Genomic DNA, 21007 nt, shown 5'->3' on the forward strand with positions numbered 1-21007 from the left:
CAAGGTACTGAAAAAGCATCTTTTAATATTAACCCATGGGGCACCTTTGGATCACATCATATACTGTCTGGTATAAATGTCATGATGGTTTCTAAAGTCTCTCTTATCTCTAATTTTATGATGCTATACCCTCTAATGAGTCAAAATGTGCGTGATCCAAAGGGCATTGGAGGACCATATGAGGGGAGTAAAAAGGCTGAACATATTAGTAGCAATGACTTGAATACAAGAAGTTAAATCAAATACATCATTCAGGAGCTGTATGTTTTGAAAAGGAAACAAGCAAACCATCTAATGATAACTGGAGCTAAGAAATGGACAGCCTAAAATGCTGCACTAGGACTAACAATGTTAACAAAAAACCAAAAACAAAACTAGAGGAAAGTCTCTAGCATTTTGGGTGAATACTCCATGGAGGATGAGTGAGAGGACATGTTCAATTTTTTACCAGGACCAAAAAAATATTGTGGCTAGGCTTCAGTCTGTGACCCTGAAGAGAGTACCACAAATAGGAGATCAAGAACCCAATGAAACATAATTATTAAGTTAATTATTCTACCACAGAATTTTAGAAACTTAGAATTGGAATCAATGTTAGAAATTATCTAATCCATCCTTCTAGATCATTAAAAAATTCTACAAAATCATGACAGGTCATCATCTACTCTCTATTTCATGTATTTCTTTGTTTGGTTACTTCTTATTTTCAAAAAATAATAAGTGTAATCCACTGAGTTTTGAAAAAAATGCTAAATTGTTGAAGATCTATCTGATATTTTCTGAAATATTTTTACTTATAATTTTATAGAATTTCAGAGTAGAGAGACCACAGGGGTCATCTGTTTCCTTCTGTACCTAAAAAGGAACTCCTAAAACATTCCTAAAAAGAGTCCATCAAACTTTCTCTTGAGGTATTCTAGTGCTGGAAAACCTACAATTTCTAGGGACATTCCATTACACTTTTGGATAGTTTTGAATGTTACAAATGATTTTCTTTAAATCAAGCCAAAGTCTGATTCTCTGCAAATCTCACGATGTGATTTGCCCTCTAGGTTAAAGTGGATCCAATTTATTCATTCTTTCATATCATAGACTTCCAAATACTTGAAGACTGTTATTGTCTTATTAAGTCTTCTTTTCTCTAGGCTGAACATCTTTAGCACCTTCAAATGAGAGATTTCTGAAGACCATGGTTTTATGGCCTTTCTCCTTCAGATAATCTTCTGTATATTCTCTACCTTATCAATGTCCTTCCTAAAATATGCCACCTATAACTGAATACTCTTCCTCATATAATCTGACCAGGAAAGTGTTTGGATACTAGATATCTCTATAGATCTATTTAGCTCCCCCACTTTCCTTAAGTACTTTGTGCCAGGCAAACAATAATGATATCTAAAATGACTTCTGCCTCTTAATTTGTGATACTTTGTTCTCTAATGAATAAAAAATGTTGACCATCCAAAGAGCATTGAGAGACAGAAAAGAGACATATCCATGAAACAGGCATTAATCATTGTATTATTGAATGTCCAATGCAAAGTTGTTGACCATCCAAAGGATATTGGAGAAACACATGGAGGACTAAAAGAAAAAAAAAAACTGTAGCATAGTAGCAGTGATGACTTGAATATAAATATTTGCATAAAAGATAAAGTCCAGTAGCTGTTTGTTTTGAAAAGGAAATAAGCAAGCAAATTAGTGAAGTAAGGAGAATCAGAGCTAAGAAATGGACAAATAAATGCTGCAGTGGTATAATCTTAAGAAAGTTTTTCTTTAAAGCCTTATCAGGGAAACACTGCACACAGTAACAGCAATATTGTGCAATCATCAACTGTGAATGATGTAGCAATATAAAGATCCAAGAAAATTCTAAAGGACCTCCAATGAAAAAGCTAGCTATTTCCAGCACAAGAACTGATAGACTCTGAATAAAGATCAATCCAAATTTTTAACTTTATTTTTTCTTATTATTTTTGTTTATGCTTTCCTTAACAACATAACTAATGTGGAAATGTCTTGCATAACTGCACAAGTATAACTTTTATGAAATTGCTTGCCTTCCCAATGTGGGGAGTACAAAAGAGGGAGAAGAGAATCTGGAACGCAAAATTATAAAAAAATCCACAAAACAAAAAACTTGAACATTAAAATTGTTTTTACATGTAATTGAAAATAAAAGAAAATTTTAAAAATAAATGTCTACACAATTTTTAAAAAGATCTGTACAAGGATTTCTAGCATTTTGGGTAGATACTCTATGGACAATTTATGAGAGGGAAAGGGTAATTCTTTCCATGACATGGGTTGAATTCCATGGTCCTGGAGAGAGTATCACATTTGCCATGTTGCAATATTTACTTATGGAATGTGTTACAGAAAGAAGAGAGGGAGAGAGAGACAGAGAAACAGAGAGAGAGAGAAAGGGAAAGAAAGAAGTGGAAAGGAAGGAAAGATACAGGGCAAATGAAAACATTCTGGAATTTGAAGGGTCAGTTGTACCTAGACTGAAAGACCCCAGGTAATTCTTTGGTTGCATCAATTGGCCAGCTGTGTTTCTATAGAGTATAAAAGTATGGTGAGTCATAATTTCTAGTGGTCTTCCATCTCATTAAAAAGTGATACTGATGCCCATCTCTTCTAAAGAATTTGAGTAGTAAAGCAGCTTAGATATGTTGTGACAAGCCTTCAGCAAGAAAGACAAATGAACACAAGTGAAGAAGGTGGCACCCAGTGGTTGCAATTTTCCCCTACCTGGCCAGGCAGGATACATTCTGCAACTTATAGGACATCAAAAATCTTAAATCTTTTTTTCCCAAGTACTATTGCTTTCTATTTTGTGCTTGTGAAGTTGACTTTCTGAACCTAAGGATATAATTTTATATTTATCCTATTAAATTTCTTCTAATTCGATTGGGCCCAAAGTTTTGGCTTGCCAAGATCATTTTGGATTCTGAGTATACAATGTGTTAGCTTCTCTCCCTCAGCTTTATGCTATGTCATCTGAAAACCTGATAAGCAAGTTCTTTTTTTTTTTTTTTTACTTCTGAGAAAATTGATTAAAATGTTAAATAACTTGGGGACAAGTTCAGCCCTCAGATTGACCCATGTCACAGATTTCCAAATATTTGGAATCAATTATCATGCCACCCCTACATATTTTTTCTTAATCAATCAATCAATCCATCAACATTTTCAAGCATCTTTTATGAGCTAAGCAGGGTGCTAGTAGCTGGAAATATAATTACAAAAGTGAGACATGCTCTAACCTCCCTAATATTCTAATGAGTAGATACAATGTGCTCACAGATGACTAAATATGACACATACAGAAAATAAACACTAAATGATTTATTAGTGTGTGTGTGTGTGTGTGTGTGTGTGTATCAGTGTTTTGGGGAGACAGAGGAGGTCTAAAAAGTGGAAGAAATCAAAAAATATCTCTTAAAGGAGGGAGCATTTGAACTAACTGCTGAGGGAAATGGGTTCCAAGGAGTACAGGGAAAAGAGGGAGAACCTTCTGGAGTTCACATCAAATGAACATGGAGTTCAATCTGCTCAGTGATAGGTGGATAGGAATAGAAAATGAAAGAAAACAATAAATCAGTTTGACGAGAACATAGAGAAAGAGTAACATCAGTCTGAAAAGAGGCGGAAAGTATATTGTAAAGGGTTTTGAATGTTAAACAAAGACGTTTATATTTCTTTTCTGAGAGGCAATAGGGAATCATTGATGTTTCTTGAGTAGACTAGTGACAGTCAGATCCACACTTTAAGAATATCAGTTTATCAGCTGCATGAGGGATGGATCGGAGGGGGAAAAAACCAGGCAAAGGCCTGATGAGGACCTTCTGAACTAAGATGTTTATAGTTTGAGTACAGCGAACTAGATGAATGCAAGAGAAATCATAGGGTTACCCTTGAGGGAGTTGAGCAGTATAAACTCTAATATATCATTCAATCATAAAGAGTATTTGAAGATTCTATATTTGAGCAGCTTTTTTAGAAGATTCCTGTTTAGCCCCAGGACATGAGATTTGCAGTTTTAACTCTTCCAACAGAAATCTACCTCCTCAGATGGCTTTGGAAGAATTGTTAGCAGGAAATGCATCACAGACATAGCAAATGTGTCATGGCAACATCATGTGTCATAGGGCTAATCAGGACTGTCTAAAGAAGTGTTTAACCTTCTGCGTTTCATGAACCCCTTTGATAGTCTAGTGAGGCCTATGGACTCTTTCTAAGGATAATGCCTTTAAGTACATAAAATAAAATACACACAATTACAAAGGAAGTCAATTTTATTGAACTACAGTTATCAAAACATTAAATAAAGGTCATGACACCTAAGTTAAAAGTCCATGATCTAAGAGCATGACTGGAGCTGCATTAGGACATAGTTCTCAAATGCTGGGTATGTTTCATTCTCCAGAAGTAAGTATAGTTTTAAAACCTCTATGAAAATATCACATTTTTAAAAAGTGAAAGTTTAAAGGAACTTTAGAGATCATAGGAGCATACGATTTAGAGTTTAAAAAAAGATCTTAGAAATAATCTCTTCTAATAACTTCATTTTTCAGGTGAAAACACTTTTTTCCCCTCAGATGGGTTAAATGGTCTGTTCAAGGTCTTGAAGCTAGCTAGTGGGAGAGTTGAGAGTAAAATACAGACGATCTGATTCCAAGCCTATTGTAATTATCTTTAGACTGTGATGGTTTTGAAGACCAAAGCAATATCTCTATTGAGGACATTTTCCAAAATGGTATATATTACCTGCAGTTAGTTTAGACATAGTTTAGACATGAGACTTGGAAAATACCTCAGCAAGGTTGAAAAGGACACATTTCTTCTCTCTGTGCAAAGAAGGGCACGTAGTTAATATGCAAAGGCAAGATTGATTCCTTTGGGAAACTGTTGCACATCAAATCCAATTATATTATTTCACAGTTAGAAATCTTTAAAAAACCAAAGCAGAGTCACTATCATTTTCATATTTATTGCCTTTGTGCCAAAAGATAATTGTGTTCACTGGACCAAAAATGCTTGAAGTCAAGTTTACCAGCATCTTGGTAGCAGAATCTGGAGATGCAGCAGGGCTGTGAGGCAGAGACAAGCAAAAACATTAATTCATTTTATAAGGAAGTGGTAGATTGTGCCAGCATCTTTGCCCACATGTGGTCAGGGGTCAGGAAGATGGTTGGAGTATAAGAAGTTGGTTAGATGTAGAGATTGACCTTAGAAAAGATTGTTTAGTTAGTGGATTTCCTTAGTGGAACTTAAGTTTCCTGAGAGAAGGTAGTGTCTCATTTTTGTCTTTGTATCCCCAGTGCTTCACGTAATGTATAGCACATAGTGTATACTCGATAGATACTTATGAATTGATTGGATAGTGTAATAATTAAAAGGAGAAGAGAAATCAACAGAAGTTGTGATGACTTTGAATCTACTTCCCTTGTACCTAAGCTGCAGTGTGTTTGTGTGTGTGTGTGTGTGTGTGTGTGTGTATGTGTGAGTGTCTGGTATTGGGGGTAAGATAAATGTTTATCATTTCATTTTAGTGACTTTTCTTTTTCTAGGATTTGAACACAGTATGTACCAGTGTAAGGTGCAAGTGACATCAGATATACTCTCATCCAGTTTATCTCAGGGTCTATTCAGCTTGTTCTGTGTTTCTGCCCATAAGAAACAGTGTTGGTGGATACTAGGAACTCTCTCCTACTTTTTCTGCATGTTAGTTATTTGATTTAGTCACATTTTCATTATGGTTTTTCATCAATGGTTTGTCCTATAATTAGGGCTATCCCTAAAGCTCAGTTGTGGGCTTCCTTTTTCTCCCTATACTATCCAAATTGGGATCAGTTCCTATAGATTTACCTAACATTTCTATGACAATGATACCCAGCTCTATATATCTAGTCTTAACTTCTTGGAGGAGGTATAGTTATAGAATCAACTGCTTTCCAGAACTTTGCCATCACTGTAATGACACTATCATCCTCCCAGTCACCCAGGCCTGCATCAGTGGTGTCACCTCAACTACTGATTCTCACTGACCCCATTTACAAATTTATTGTAAAATTCTTTTATTTCTACCTTCACAAAATCTCTCTTATGTGTGGATGTGGTTATATGTGCATGTGTATGTATATGTATCTATGTACAAATACATACATCTATATACACATACACATTTCCTACATATAAATAGATATACACATGGGGATAGATATGTTACATTCTCTCCATTGTCGTTATACTTTAATAGTCTTGTAACTGGTCTTCATGCTTCAAGTAGTTTCCCACAAAAATTCATCTTCCACTCAACTGAAAATGAGGGCATACTCTGTTATTCAGTCATGTCTTACTCTTCATGAGACCATGGACCATAATACGCCAGGCCCTTTTATCCTCCATTATTTCTCAAAGTTTGTTCAAGCTAATGTTCTTTGTTTCCATGGCACCACCTATGCATTTCATCCTCTGCTGTCCCCTCTTTTTTTGCCTTCAATCTTTCCCAACATTCAGATCTTTTCCAGTGAGTCCTGTCTTCTCATTATGTGACCAAAGCATTTAATAAACTTCAGCTTCAGTATTTGAACTTGGGGCAAATAGTCTGAAATAATTTAAGCGCTGATAGATTTGATCTCCTAGCTGTCCGACTCTCAAAAAATCTTTGCCAGCACTATAATTTGAAAGCATTGATTCTAAGTTGCTTAGCTTTCCTTATAATTCAATTATTACAGTCGAACATTGCTATGGGGAAAAACACCATAGCGTTTTTGACAAGGGGATATCACTGGGTTTTAGCATGCTTTCCAGATTTGCCACAGATTTCCTTCCAAGGAGCAAGTGTCTTTTAATTTTGTGCCTGTAGTCACCTTCTTCAGTGATCTTTGAACCCAAGAATGTAAAATCTGACAATGTTTCCATTTATTCTCCCTCTACTTGCCAGGAAGCGATGGGATCAGTTTCCGAGATCTTAGGCTGTTTGATGTTAAGTTTCAAGACAGCTTTTACACTATCCTTTTTCACATTTATCAAAGCCTTCTTCATTTACCTCCACATTTACTTCTCTATTTACATCCTCTTCATTTATTGCCATCAGAGTAGTATCATCTGCATATCTGAGATTTTTGATATTTCTCCCATCAATCTTAATTCTGGTTTTTGATTCATTTAGCAGGCATTGCCTGTGATGTATTCTGCATAGCAGTTAAATAAATAAGATGATGACATACAGTCTGATTATACAACCTTTCAATCTTTTTTTTTCACAGAAACAAGGAAATCCAGATGTTTTTTATTGTCAAACACAGAGATCTGTAAAAATATGTAAATAATGCCACTCTTCTTTCCTGACTTTTTTTTATTTTGGAAGATTTTTCAATGTTTATTTATTTTTAGTTTTCAGCATTCATTTTCACAAAATTTTGAGTTCCAAATTTTCACCCTATCTCTCCCCTCCACCCAGCCCAAAATGCCATGTATTCTGACTACCGCTTCCCCCAATCTGCCCTCTCTTCTATCACACCCCTCCCTTCCCATATCCCCATCTGCTGTTTTTTCTGGTAGGGCAAGATAGATTTCTATACCTCATTACCTGTATTTCTTATTTCTCAGTTGTATGTAAAAATAATTCTCAACATTTGTTCCTAAAACTTTGAGTTCCAACTTCTCCCCCTGCCTCACTTCCCACCCACCCCCACTGAGAAAGCAAGCAATTCAATATAGGTTATATATGTGTAGTATTGCAGTAGACTTCCATAATGGTCATGTTGTATAAGACTAATTCTATTTCCCTCCACCTTATCCTGCCTCCCATTAATTATATTCTCTCTTTTGACCTTGTACTTCCCCAAAAGTGTTTACTTCTAATTACACCCTTCTCCCATTTGCCCTCCCTTCTATCATTCCCCCACCCCACTTATCCCCTTCTCTCTTACTTTCCTGTAGTGTAAGATGGATTTTTATACCAAATTGAGTGAGCATATTATTCCCTCCTTAAGCCAAATGTGATGAGAGTAAGATTCTCTATTTCCCTCTCATCTCCCCCCTTTTCTCCTCCATTGAAAAAGCTTTTTCTTGCCTCTTTTATGGGAGATAATTAACCCCATTCCACCTCTCCCCTTCTCCTCCCAATATATTCCTCTCTCTCCCCTTAAATATATATATATATATATATATACATATATATATATATATATATGTATATATATATATATATACATATATATATTCAGAATATACTCAGAAAATATTCAGAAAAGTTTCAAGAGTTACAATATTATCTTTCCATGGAGAAATATAAGCAGTTCAACTTTAGTAAGTCCCTTATGATTTCTCATTCTTTTTACTTTTTATACTTCTCCTGATGCTTGTGTTTGAAAGTCAAATTTTCTATTCAGTTCTGGTGTTTTCATCAACAAAACTTGCAAGTCCTCTATTTAACTGAATGACCATTTTTTCCTCTGAAGTATTATACTCAGTTTTGCTGGGTAGGTGATCCTTGGTTTTAATCCTAGTTCCTTTGACTTCTGGAATATCATATTCTGAGCCCTCCAATCTCTTAATGCAGAAGTTCTTAGATCTTGTATTATCCTGATTTTATCCCCACAATACTCAAATGGTTTATTTCTAGCTGCTTGTAATATTTTCTCCTTAACCTGGGAACTCTGGAATTTGGCTTAAATATTCCTAGTAGTTTCTTTTTTTGGATCTCCTTCAGGAGGTGATTGGTGGATTCTTTCAATATTTATTTTGCCCTCTGGTTCTAGAATATCAGGGCAGCTTTCCTTGATAATTTAATAAAAGGTGATGTCGAGGCTCTTTTTTTGATCATGGCTTTCAAGTAGTCCCATAATTTTTAAATTGTCTCTCCTGGATCTTTTTCCAGGTCAGTTGTTTTTCCAATGAGATATTTCACATCTATCTTCTATTTTTTCATTCTTTTGCTTTTGTTTTGTAATTTCTTGGTTTTGCATAAAACCATTAGCTTCCACCTGCTCCATTCTAATTTTTAAAGAACTATTTTCTTCAGTGAGCTTTTGAACCTCCTTTCTCATTTGGCTGATTCTACTTTTGAAAACATTCTTCTCCTCATTGACGTTTTGGACCTCTTTTTCCAATTCTGTTAGCCTACTTTTAAAGATTTTATTTTCTTCAACATTTTTTTTGAGTTTCCTTTAGCAAGCTGTTGACTCACATTTCATGATTTTCTTTTATTGCTCTCATTTCTCTTCCCAATTTTTACCTCACCTCTATTACTGGTTTTCAATATCTTTTTTGAGCCCTTCCATGACCTGAGACCATTGTATATTTATTTTGGATGTTTTTAATGCAGAAACCTTTACTTTTAGGTCTTCCACTGATGGTATACATTGTTATTCCTCATCTGAAAGGATGGAAGAAAATACCTGTTCACCTAGAAAGTAATCTTCTGTAGTCTTATTTTTCCCCTTTTTTTTTTGAGAATTTTCTCAGTCAGTTATTGACTTCTCCATCCTTTGTCAAGAGCAGGGTATATTCTTGGGACCTGGAAGTTCTCAGTTTCTCCAATGTGACACAACCAAGGAAGAGGAGTTTACTGCTCTCCTGGTTTATGCTCTGGCCTGGGAGCAACCACAAAGTACTCTTCTGTCCAGGATCTACAAGCAGGATTCCCTCTCCAGAGCCTCCACCAACTACACTGCCAGTACTCTTTCTCAACCCAGGAGAGCCACTCAGGGCTGAGACTCAGATCAGCTGCTCAGTTCCCCCAGGATCTTCAAGTGGAGAGCTCCAAAGATAGATGCTGCTGCTATCGCTGCAGTGGCTATTGCTGCTGCTGGGTCTGGACCTCTTTCCTTTCTCACTCAGATGAAAGAGTTTTCTCACTGACCTTTGAAGCTGCCTCAGGCATTTGTGCACTGAGAAATCTGAGAACTGCTGTTTCTGGTGGCAGCCCTGAAACCTGTTCTGCTCCTGTCCCTGCTGTGCCATGCGGCCCACACTGAGTTGCACTCTGCTCCAAGCCCCATGTGATAGATATTTCCTGTCAGCCTTCCAAGCTGTCTTAGGCTGGAAATCTCTTTCACTCTGTTGTTTTGTGTCTTCTGCTGCCCTAGAATTTGTTTAGAGTCGTTTTTCATAGGTATTTTATGGGCTGTTGTGGGGAGGAGCTTCTACAGGTGAGTTTTTCTACTCTGCCATCTTGGCTCCACCCCCCCCCCCTTTTCTAATCTTAAACCAAATTGTTTGTTCCACGTTTGGTTCCAACTATTGCTTCTTGAACTCAGGAGACAATTAAGATGATTTGATACTCCCATCTCTTTGAAGACTTGCCACATTTTGTTGTAATCCAAATAGCTAAAGGTTTTAGTGCAGTCAATGAAGCAGAAGGAGCTCTGCTTCTGCAACTCTCTTGCTTCCTCAATAATCCAGAAAAGGATTGTAATATAGTCTCTAGTTCCTCTGTCTCCTTGAAAACCAGACTGTTGTTCTGGTATTTCTTGGTTCAAATAGTGCTGAAACCTAGCTTTCAGAATTTTAAACAGAAGCTTGCATGTATATGAAATGAGTACATTTTTTTTTGATAATTTAAACATTCCTTGGTATTACCTTTCTTTAGGACTGTGATATAAATTGAAATTTTCTAATTTAGAAGCCACTGCTGGGTTTTCCAAATTTGCTGGCATTTTGAGAGCAGCACTTTAACAGCATCATCTTTTAGGATTTTATATAACTCAGCTAGAATTCCATCAATTCCACTAGCCATGTTGTTAACAAGGCTTCATAAGGCCCATTTGACTTCACTTTCTAGAAATTCTTCTAGATGAATAACCACAACATTGTGGTTATTGGTGATGTTAAGATCTTTCTTGTATAGCTTTTTTGTGCATTCCTGACACCTGTTCCAAACATATTTTGCCTCTATTGAGTCCCTACCACTTTTATCTTTTACTATGGCCATTTTTTTCAAGAAATGTTCTCTTAATATTTCTAATTTTCTTGAAGAGATTTCTAGTCTTTCTCATTACATTGTTTTCTTCAATATCTTTGCATTAATCACTGAAACAAACCATCCTGTCTTTCCTTGTTATTCTTTTGAATTGTGATGATAAGGTCAAAGGCGAGTGTTAAATATCCATTTAATAGTCCCATAGAAGATCTTTATTTTCCAGGAGCAGACCAAGAATAATGGGGTATTAGAGATATTTTAAGTTCTTAGTATTTGATAGCATTAGTCTGTGAGCCTTTCTCATTTTATTCTGTGTCTGTGACAGAAACTGAAATGAAAGTGATGAATAATAAGAGTAATGCAAAAAAATTATGAAAAGAAAATTAACATTTTGGTAAAAAAGGCCCAAAAATACTGAGAAGAAAGCATCTTAAAAACAGAATTACCCTAATGGTAATAGAGATACAGAAATTCACTGAAGAAAAGAATTACCTAGACAGAGGAACTCATTAAATTGGGGAGGGGGGTGAATGGGAAAGAGCTACAACAATTCACTGAAGAAAAAAATTCCTGAAAAAAATTAGAATTGATCAAATGGAAGCTAATGATTCCATGAAACTTCAAGAAACAATAAAACAAAGTCAGAAGAATTAAAAAAAATAGAAGAAATATAAAATATATGACTGGAAAAAACAGTTGATATGGAAAATAAATAAAAGGGAAATCATTTAAAAATTATTGGACTAAACTGAAAGCTATGATAACAAAAGAACTCATACATCAAATTTCAAGAAATTGAAAAGAAAATTGATCAATATCTTGTAGCTAGAGAGAAAAAAATGACATCGAAAGAATTCAGTGATCACATCCTGAAAGAAATCCCCAAATGAAAGACCCCAGGAATACCATTGCCAGATTCTACAGTTCCCAGGTCAAGGAGAAAACATTGCAAGCAGTAAGAGAAAAACAATTCAAATATCATGGAGTCACAGTCAGGATTATGCAAGATTTATCAGCTTCTATGTTAAAGGAACATAAGCTTCGGGAATATGATATTCTGGAGGGGAAAGGATCTAGGATTACACCCAAACATCAACTATCCAGAAAAACTGATCCATCAGAAGAAAAAAATGGGTGTTTAATGAAATAAAGGACTTTTAAGTATTCCTAATTTAAAGACCAGACATGGATAGAAAATTTGACGTTCCGACACAAGACTGAAGAAAAGCATAAAAATAAAATATGAAAGAGCACTCATAAGGAACTCAAAAGATTTAAATTGTAGATTCCTTTATAAGAAGATTATGAATGTAACTCCTAAGAGTTTTATCATTATTAACAGTTTGAATGAGTCTACATAGATAGGGGCACAGGAATGAGCTGATTATGTTGGGATGGTTTCTAAAATAAGCACTTAGGGACAAGAAAAAGAGACTCACTACAGTGTAAAGAGAGAAGTAGAATGTGGAAATTTTTCTCAAATTTGCAAGTAAGTGTTTTTACAGTTGAAAGAAAAATGGTGCATGTGGGGAGGGAGTGCTGAGAGTGGTAGACAAGTGCTGAACTATTGGTTCATAAAGAGGAGAATGAATCAAGGTATGCAGTGCTTGGAAGCAGGAAAGACTTTTGAGGATGAGGGAGGAAGAGAGAGAGAGAGAGAGAGAGAGAGAGAGAGAGAGAGAGAGAGAGAGAGAGAGAGACAGAGAGAGACAGAGAGAGACAGAGAGAGAGAGAGACAGAGACAGAGACAGAGACAGACAGAGACAGACAGAGACAGACAGAGACAGACAGAGAGACAGAGAGAGACAGAAGAAAAAGTGATGAAGGAAAATTCAGTTAGTGATCATAACAATGAATGGGAATGGGATGAGCTAGTGGATAGAAAAAAAACTGATAACATAATGGATTAGACATCAGAATTAAATAACTTAATGTGTATAAGAAATAAACTTGGGACAGAAAGACACACACAGTGTTGACATGAAGGTCTGGAGCAGAGTTTCACACTTCAGCTAAAGAGAGAAAAGTAAGGTTGGCAATGATGATCTCAGACAAAATCAAAGCAAAAATAGACCAAGCTGAATGGAATAATCAGGAAAACTATATTTTGCTGAAACTACATTTTGGATTGTAGAAAATGATTATAGCAAGTTACTCTGCCAAAGATCACAATTATCAAATGTATAAGAAACTGAGTCAAATTTATATTAAAATTTATATTAAATTTTATTAAATTTATTAAATTAAATTATATTAAATTTATATTAAAATTTATATTAAAAAGGATCATTTCCCAATTAGTCACAGGAACAAGCAATTTTTCAGAAGAAATTAAAACTATAGTGATATGAAAATTCTCTAAATCAGTATTTAATAGAGAAAGGCAAATAAACAAACTCTGCAATATCCCCCCAAGCCTGTCACAAATGGTAAATGCAGGAGTGCATGAGGGAATTCATTGGATTGTTAGTGGAGTAGCAAACTGGTTCAATCATTCTGTGAGAACAATCTGGAATTATGCCCAAAAGTCTATAAAATTGTGCATACCCTTTGATCCATTACTAGGTCTGTTTCCAAAGGAAATCAATAGAAAGGAAAAAGGACATATATGCACAAAAATATTTATAGCAGCTCTTTTTAACATAAAAAAGACTTGGAAATAGAGGGGATGATCATCATTTGGGGAACTGCTGAACAACTGGTGGCATATGATTCTGTTGGAAATCTATTGTACTGTAACAAATGATGGGGAGGTAGTTTAAAAAATGACAAGAAATATAGTAATTCATGCAAATTGAAATGAGAAGAATCAGTGGGTCATTTATACTGTATTTTGTTGTTGTTGTTTAGTCACTTTCAGTTATGTCCAACTCTTCATGACCCTATTTGGAATTTTCTCCTGCACAGCCTTTTTTGCCATATAAATCCACTTTTGTTGAGTTATTTCAGTAGTACCCCACTCTCACTTACTTCACTTGGACTTTTCTTGGCAAAGATAATGGAGTGTTTTGTGATTTCTTTCTCCGGATCCTTTTGCAAATAAGAAGCAAAGGAAATAGCTACCAAGTGTCTGAAGTTGGATTTGAACTAAGGTTTTCCTGACTCTAGACTTGGTACTCCATCCACTGTAAGCACAATAATGCCAATTTAATGATGATCAACCATTCAAGACTTGGCTACTCTGATCAAGACAGTGATCCAAGACAATTCTAAAGAACTTATGATGAAAAAAAGCTATTTACTTGCAGAAGAGAACTGATGAAAATTTAATATAATTTTCTTCCTTTTTTTACATTTTTTGTGATGTGACTAATATGGAAATACATTTTGTATTCTTCCGTATGTATAATTAATATCTTATCATTTACTTTCTCAGTGGGTAGGAGAGGTGTGGAAGAAAGAGAGAATCTGGGATGCAAAATACAAAAGAAAAGAATATTTTAAATAATTAGAGAATTATTAAAATTGGAAAATATTTAAATATGGCTCAGTGGAATAATTTTGAATTCTATTAACTCTCCTGTGTCTTAATCTACTAAATGTGATGGTAGGACTAAGTAATCTTCAAGGTTATTGTGACCTGAACAATCTCTGATGCAGGCTCAAATTTTCAAAGCTACAACACTTTTATTCTTAGTCAAGACTTTGGAATATGAGACAAAGGATACACTGTGGACAAAGGACAACTGTGACCCCATGAATTCAAAGATGGATATATTCTTTCTTCCAAAAGCTACATTCTTGAAGAGTTAGTATAGTTGATAAACAATGGTCAGGAGTCTCCAGGAAAAATTTAGAATGAACACTAACATTAAATAAACACATTATCAAAAATGTCTGACAAAATTGGAATGCATCAATGTTTCCATGTGACTATTATATAGAAGTCACATTCAGACTATAAAATAATAAAAGGGGAAAACTTTGCAATAAACTTTAGAAAATATTGTTTCCTTTAGAGTTACAGTGTGCTTTTAAACTTACCTTCTTCTAGTTTCTGCATCATGAGTTATTAATTACAAGACTAATTCTTATTCTCATGGGTGCCTCTTACATCTGTGCCTGGATTTCACAGGAATTAGACAAGGCCAGATCCTAATACCGGGAATGTCTAGGCAAGGATTCAAATTTGCATACAATCTTATAAAATCTTATTAATTTTCAAAGATGTGAAAAAGTTATTCCTTGAACAAAAGAAATGTGTGAAAGCATTTTTCCTAAATTCCAAAGAAACAGCTTTGAAATCAGCAGAAGGAGACATCATAGATAATAACTTCTTCCTGTGCAATGATGCCCAGGTATTAAGTATTCCTCACCTTAGCTTGAAACTCTTATAATTCCCTTCTGAGGTAATATCTATGCAGGCAGAAGTTAGATTATGTGGGACAAGGCAATATGAATAATTTAACATGTGATATCTTAGTTGAAGAAAATAAGACAGTTACTATAGGTTTACATGGTCAGCTGGGTGGTACAGTAGACAGAGCACAAGTTTTGGAATTAGGAGGACCTGAATTCAAAACTGGCCTCAGACCCTTACTAGCTACGTAACTCTGAGCAAGTAACTTTGACCTTATTTGCCTAAGTTTCCTCACCTGTAAAGTGAGCTAGAGGAGAAAATGGCAAACCACTCTGGAATCTTTGCCAAGAAAAGCCCAAGTGAAGTAACTGAGAGTCAGATACTACTGAAGCAATTCAACAACAGTGGGCTTATATAATAGAAAGGGTGTCCAGGAGAAGCAGAAAGAGTCACACAAGGACCAGTTGATCAGAGTACTGTCCCTGGTTGCCAAAATTTAGACGATATGGACAGATTCAGTAGCCAGTTCTTTGATGGTTTAGAAACCTCATGTTGTCTGAGGTCAAGACCATACTCCCAAACAAGGATATGATGGACCCAAATAGTATTGGTTCTAGAGAGCAGATTGTTAAAGTTTCATTGTGAATTTTACACCTCAGAAATCAGCAATCACAACAATAACAGTTTAATTTATTGTTACATTGATTATCTGTAATTAAGGAAGTGGATAGAAAAATATTAGTCATGCAGATTAAACCTTAAAAAATGAGTCCATTCCCTTCCCCCCCCCCCCCACCAGACAGTCAGCTGGTAAAGACTTAGCAACTCATTCCTGTTCCCAGCCCACTTTTTCCAACAACAGCAAACACTTGAGCAGCATTGAGACTGTGTATTTTCACAAAATTTCTTCCTCCTTGGAAGCCTGAACACTGGTTAAGTATGCAAACACCCCTCTCTCCTTTCAAAGTCCTGGAAGTCGGTAGGTAGCAACATCTATAAAACACTGGACTTTGAAGTAAGCAAATCTGATTTTTAATCCTATTTCACATACTGAATTGTGACCCTAGGCAAATCTTTACCTCTTTAAGCCTCAGTTTCTTTACCTGTAAAATAATAAAAATAATAGCACATAACACACGTTTGCTATGAGAATCTAATTAGATAGCATGTGTGAAGTACTCTGCAAACATTAAAATGCTATACAAACACTATTATTATTATTTCTTCAGGTGAAGAGAATTGTTGTTACAGTTCTAGAAGAAACAAAGGACAGAGAGCAGGCTTTTTTTTTCTACATTAGCTCATTTTAAAGTGATGATTTTGTTGCTGCCTCCATGTTCAATGGTAAAGTTGATCTTCTAAAGCCATCCAGGAAACTGCTAGTTAGCTTTATAAAATCTCTGCTTGCTACTAATAGGAATTGAGTTGACTAGTAGATAGAATTCTGGTCCTGAAGTCAGAAAAACTTGAATTCAAATCCTCAGATTTGATTTCAGATATTTAATAGCTGTGTGATGCTGGCCAAGTCACTTAACCTCTATCTGTCTCAGTTATTTTAACTGTAAAATTGGACTAACAGTACCCATCTCAAAGAGTTGTTGTAAGACTTAAATAAGAGTATATCTATGTGTGTGTGGTTGTGTGTGTGTGTGTGTGTGTGTTCATCCTTCATTGCAGAAGAAGACCATGCCATCAGAGAAAGGATGACATGACTTTCATTCGACTTTGTTTTTTGAGTGAGGAAGGGCTGTGCAAGTCACCAGCCTCACTTCTCCTCCAGAGCCATCTGAATCCAGTGATCAGATATTCATCAGGATGACCGGAGATGACCTAGGATGAGGCAATTGAGGTTAAGTGACTTGCTCAAGGTCACACAACTAGTGAATGTCTAGTGTCCGAGGTGAGATTTGAACTCAGGTCCTCCTGATTGCTGGTGTTCTATACACTGCACCATCCACCAGCCCCAAGAGAATATATATAAAACACTTAACAGACCCTCAGATATAGAGGTGCTATAAGAACGCTTATTCCTTCCCCACTCTCCAATCCCCATTTTTCTCCCCCCAGGGTTTGGTGTTTGAATTTCCACTTCAACACATGTGGATGACACAAAATGCTTTTGTTTGTTTTTAAAAGAATTTAGTATTCTCTGTTAGCTTCTTTTGTATTCCCCTCTGTGTCCTATACTCTGGTGCCAAATTAATTCTTCTTTCGGAGATATGTCTCCTCAATCTATCAGAAATGAAAGAAAATACTCTGACACATAGTAGATTCTCAACAAATTTTCACCAGTTATGATGATAATGACACATCAATCAATCAAGTATTTATGAAGTATGTACTATGTTACAAGCACTGGGCTAGATGCTGGGAATAAAGTATAAAGAATGAAACAATCTCTAATCAAAATGAAAATTTTATTGTTTTCAAAGCATTTTCCTCAAAACAGTCCTTTAGCTAGAAGTGGCCAATATAATTTTTTAAATAGCTACTCACATGCAAAGGCAAGCAAAATTCTTAATGAGATTTCTAAAATCCATCTTTCCTCCCTCTCTTTTTTTAAGAGTAAGGAAGCAAAGGGGATAAAGAAAACCATTTCATTATATCTTGTTGAAGAAAAGTAGGCAGAGTCAGCCATGCCTGAAGGTAGATTTCAAAAAATCCAAAGGAAAAAAAAGACACGATTACCTAGACAAGGCTAAAACATGGAGAATTATTCAAGAGGGTTAAAATGATCTTATGAGTGAGATACTAAGAACACAATGGAGAGTTATAAGGAAGAAAAGGGAGACATATTAATGAAACCAGTATGGTTCTAAGGAATACAAGTAAGTAAAGGATTGAAAGAGGGGCTAAGAGCTAAATACAAATATAAAATGACTTAAAACAGCCCCTCCCTTTAAGGAGATTACAATCTAAAGGGGAATACTATCCATAGAAGAGAAGCCTAAAAGTAGGTGTGGGAGGCAGGAAGATTGAGAGAAGATGTTAATCTGAGGGGACAGGATGAAGTCATAGATCTAGGTGAGAAATGATTTGAGATCCAAGGAAGTAAGAGTTTCAGAATCAATTTCATTTCAAAGAATTATGAGTTGCTGGAGATCATGAAGTCCAAGAAAGTTGTTGGGTATGAACTGATGAAGAGAATTCCCTGGATACCCTCATTAAATGGTACAGGATCAGGGAAGAGTTCCTGAATATATAAAGTTCTCCCCTCCCCTATTCTTATTTTCAAAAAGATGAAGAAAAAGATAGGTCTTCTGCAGATCACAGATTGTATAATGTTAATAAATAACAGAAAGAGAACCATAGCTCTTCATTTTCCATAATTTTCATCAAAGATTTTGACCTTCAAATTGGAAAGGGTAGGAAAAAAGTAGTTAAGAAGAAGTTGAAACCTAAGAGAGGAGAGGACATAGTAAGAGATCTAATTCCAACAGTTCAAGTATTCAGTTCTGAATCAATTACAGTCACTGAAAGTACTTGCAAAAGTGATCAAGAAACCACTATCTGTAATAATTTCAAAAATATGGCTGATAGGAAAGGTGCCAGAGGGCTAGAGAGGGACAAATATTTGCTGCTGTGATAAAATAGTAAAAAGGTAGTATGATGTCATTATTTAGCAAAATTCAAAAAAATTGTTTAAAAACAACTTTTTTGCATACTAAAAAAAGTATTACAAAAAAGTTAGTAAATGCTATATGAAATAAACATGAGCACACACAGAAATTTGTCAGGAGTATTAGATTGCCAGATCAATGAACTACTAGGTAGATTTATAATTTATTTTTGTTGCAGATAAAGATATTTGGAGAAAATATCTCAGTGTATCCAACATTTTGAAAGATAGGAAAATGTGATTACTTGGTACTACCATTAAGTAAACTGAGAGTTTGTTGAATGACTGTACCACAAATGAGATGATTAAAGGATCGTTGTCAAATTCATGAGAGGATTCTAACAGTATGTTGTAGCACTATATCCTGAAAACATTAGTTGAGCTCCTCAAATTTTAGAATGACACAGATCTGAGGGGTTAGGGATAGCTTATATAATGGGCTAAGCATGCCTAATTTCCTAACTTTATATATCATTTTTTAAAGACCATTCATCATCCTGGCTGTTTTTCTATGGATAAACTGATGGTTACCAATGTTCTTCTGAAATTCTAATACCCAGAACTGAAGACAATATTCCACTTCTATTCAGGGCACAAAATATAGAGGAATTATCATTGCATATTTCCAAAAACTGTGCCATATAATACCACCTATGATTACATTTGTTCTTTTGGCTGACCTGTATCCCTACTTTGATCCTCATCTTCCATATCTATCTATCTATCTATCTATCTATCTATCTATCTATCTATCTATCTATCTATCTATCTGTCTGTCTGTCTGTCTGTCTGTCTGTCTGTCTGTCTGTCTGTCTGTCTATCTATCTATCCATCTATCTATATGTCTATATATATATATGTACATATATGTATGAGCATCTACACATCTACATAAGCACATATATACGTATCTTCTTTTGTAGTCCTTGACTTTCTTTGCTAACCATCTCATCATGGGCTTGAGCTATGGAATGTTTTTATATTGATTATCTGTTACTTGCCCTTGTTTCCATCTTATTTAAGTTGGTTAGTAAGTTTCTTTTGCATCCACATCTGTTTCTCCAGCTTTCTGACTTCATAAGAGTTGTTTCCTTTTGAATCCTCAGAACTTCATTAAGGGTAATGCTACAAGAAAGTTGGAAAGAGATTTCTTTCACCTCTGTGGATGAGATGGAAAGCTCTTGACCAAACAATGAATAAAAGGTATCATGAAATTAAAAAAAATATATAATTTTGATCATCACAGATTAAAAAGCTTATGCATGAACACATTTACTACAGTAAGATAAAATGAGAAATTGCTCTTTGGAAAAATATTTGTTTTAAAAATCTCTGTTAAAGGATAGCTCTCTGGAGAATTATGCTGTGATATAGATGCTATTTTGGGAAATTAATACAAACTTACAAAACTAAGATGTATTTTCCAACAGAAAAATGATCAAATAATATGAACAGGTCACAGAAGAAAATATTGCAAGCCTATAAAGAGCAGTACAACATGTTATTCCAAATCAGTAGTCATAAGAAAAATTGTAAATGGAAATCTCACAGTCAGAGAATGAACCAATAAATCAAAAGTGTCTAAATTCTTCCCTGGCTTTGGTCCAGCATTCCTTCTACTGGACAAAAATAACAGGTCAAAGATAGAAAGTAAGGTTGAAAATATACCAAGATATTCACATCAGAACTTGTTTGTGATATCAAAGGCATGGAAACAAGTAGGTGTTCATAGATTTGGAAAAAGCGAAACAAACTACACCCTGGGTAACGATATTGACCAATCTTAGGAAGAAGAGATGTAAAAAGATGTAAAAATCTTTTCAGCATAGATGTGGGGATGAGGGTGCCATTCATGATATGTTCTGTATTTATTATGAGTTTTGCTTCATGTGTCAATTTGTTTGCTTAACTTTCCTCTGCCCCTTCTGTAAATAAGGGATGGCTCATAGTGGGTCGAGGAAAAGCGTATATCGACATAACTATGATGTAAATTGGGTAGTTTTTGAATATTCAAAAAGCAGAAACTGCTTACTCCTTTGTGGTCTCAGCTTCTACTTCTTTCAATTAAGTGGAATAAGATGACTTCTAAGGTTCACTCCAACTATCAATCAATAATCCTATAAACACACATACAATGACACACAAACACATT

The sequence above is a fragment of the Notamacropus eugenii genome, chromosome 7 (assembly GCF_028372415.1).
Source record: "Notamacropus eugenii isolate mMacEug1 chromosome 7, mMacEug1.pri_v2, whole genome shotgun sequence".
Lineage (NCBI taxonomy): Eukaryota > Metazoa > Chordata > Mammalia > Diprotodontia > Macropodidae > Notamacropus > Notamacropus eugenii.